Below are 2,539 nucleotides of genomic sequence, written 5' to 3'. Positions count from 1 at the left end.
TCTGACAATACAACATAAGCAAGCTAGTACGACGTCTATATAGATTGTACAAGAGGTAGGAGACCAGTTAAAGGTATATCTTAAATCACCGACCTTAATGGTTAAGAAATTGCAAAGTTTAAAAAACATAAATATTCAAATCCGCCAACAGTTTTTCGTAGCCGACACACAAACAATGTCAGACTGGGCATTTAATTTACACCATCTCTAACATCTCTTGATAAATGCAATACTGCTCGGCTATGAAGGCGTCTACGCGGCGGCGCAGAGGGGAGCGAGGCAGAGTGGAGGCAGAGTGAGCGAGCGGAGAGGAGGGAATGGCACTGTTTCCCTTTAGGGAACGGGTCGACCGGCTCGGTCCCTACGGCCATTAATGGTGCGCCGTCCCCAGCTGTCGGCCAGCGCATGATTGGCCACGTCAAAACAATATCATTTTCACGTTCATTGTTTTTTGCCACTATCAAAACTTCACTGCGGTGCAAAGTATCACGTTTTGTAAAGTGGTGGTTTTCCGAGAGCTATAACGCTAATGTGGTGGTTCTGTGCATTTTACTCTGGAACATTGGATTTGATGCTGGAGTCTTTATCAAACTATCGAGTACAAAGCGTTTCCCAAGAATAATCGAGTAACTCTGTGGATGTGTTGTCGTTTGACACAATTAATTCGCAGCAACATGTTACTTTTCTGTGGTATGATGTCTTGTGCTGCTGCTTGTGGAGAAAGACTAAAAAGAGTAGGTTTGTGACTGGCTAGCCAATGGAAAAAGAGACAAATTGAATTGAATCTTGCTGGGCTGAACTGAGTGGAATCTTGCTGGGCTGTTGTGCTGCCCAAAGGAGACCTTCTGATAGTAATTCCCAGTACATTTGTATGGCCACTCTACTGATATAACCATCGACAAAAATATTCTACTGTGAATTTGGGCATCCTGTTCTGAATTTGATTCAATGTGGTTCCATATCTCTGGAGATGATCCATGCCGTTTTCAGTGACAATCACCATGGGTTATTGGCAAGCTATGAACTGCCTATTAAAACAACACACACACCCCAAAAAAGTACAATAGTGAATAACTCGATGATGTTTAGCCGTATTAAAACATCAATTTCTAGAGATACATATCTTCTGCTGTGTGAGTTTGTGAAACTTTTGTCGAACTGATGCAAAGGGACTTTACCACCATGACCACCGTTGGATCCTGAAGTTCATTCTTATAACACAGTATCTTGCTATCTCTCTTACATTCTTCTTTCCCCCTACTTCATAGATAAGTATCTGATAGCTCTCATAGATAGTTTAATGTGCTAAGGAAGAACCCGGACTTTCTATATATCTGGTGGAAGAACCCAGATGCCACCATGTAAACAACCCTGCACGAAGTATCCTACCAACATGATCCTCTTGACGTCATTGTCGGTGCTGCTATTTTTCGAGTCGTCTTCCTTGTAGCATATCATGCCGCTGATGTCGTTTGAGATTTTCAAGACTACCCTGTCACTAGCAATGATGGTGTTTTCACCTAACCAACAATATTGCGAGTAATAGATGTGGTTTCTCTCCACACTGCCGCATATGTTCGCTGGCACATGCACCGCCTTGGAGAATGACTTCCCCAGAAACAATGCTTGGTCACCCAAGCTGGTAACCTCCAGCCACTTGTGCTTGTAACATGCCGTTTGTTTACCTGTGCTGTCAACGAGCTGGAAGACCTTGAAGAAAGGCTGGATGTCTGGCAACCACCGGGTCTTCAATGTCATCGCAAGCTTGCCCTTTAGATCAAAGATGTAACTGGTATTGTCATCATTCGTACGGATTTCGCGGTCTATCTTTCGCACCATCATCATCCACGCCAATCTCAAACTTGACGATTTTCCTCTGGCTATATAGGCCGTAGAGCTCGCCGTTGCAAAACGTGATGTCGACAAACACTCGGTTATTAGGACATCCTTGTACGGTCCACCCAGTATTCGGACAACCAACTCTGCAGAGCGCGATGCCACAATTGGATGTTCCAGCGGCAAGGATACACTGAGGCGAGGTGGGAGGTGCCGAGAAGGCAACTCTGGAGATAAAGACCAGCTGGTCGTGGGCATGGTGCCTGCTAGGGCAGACGATTGTCGCCTTCTTCTTGGTGAGCGGCACCTCGGCGCCGGAGAAAAGGTTCATGATCTTGACCAGGCCTGGCACGTGGAAGGCAACCCAGCCACCGTCGTGGCCGCCGATGATCCACCTCCCGGCGTCTTTGCGGGGGACTCCTAAGCGCACGACGGCACCATCATCGGGGCAGTAAAGAGCCTTCGTACTTCTCCCGTCGCGAGGGGAGAGGAGCAGCCATGGGAGCGCCGGCAAGGGTGGCGCCGCGAGCGCGGCGGCGCGCCATGATCGGCAGACGGCGGCGAAGCGTGTGCGGCCGAGCGGTGAGGCGGCCATGCTGTAGACGAGGGCGAGGAGATCATCGGGGAACGTGGCCGACCAACACCGCCTCGCCATATGCGCGCGCTTTGTTTCGCGATCATCGCAGGGGGAGGCCATCTGTGT

The sequence above is a fragment of the Triticum dicoccoides genome, chromosome 3A (genome assembly GCF_002162155.2).
Source record: "Triticum dicoccoides isolate Atlit2015 ecotype Zavitan chromosome 3A, WEW_v2.0, whole genome shotgun sequence".
Lineage (NCBI taxonomy): Eukaryota > Viridiplantae > Streptophyta > Magnoliopsida > Poales > Poaceae > Triticum > Triticum dicoccoides.
The sequence above is the reverse complement of the archived record's forward strand: the minus strand, read 5'-3'. Positions refer to the sequence as shown.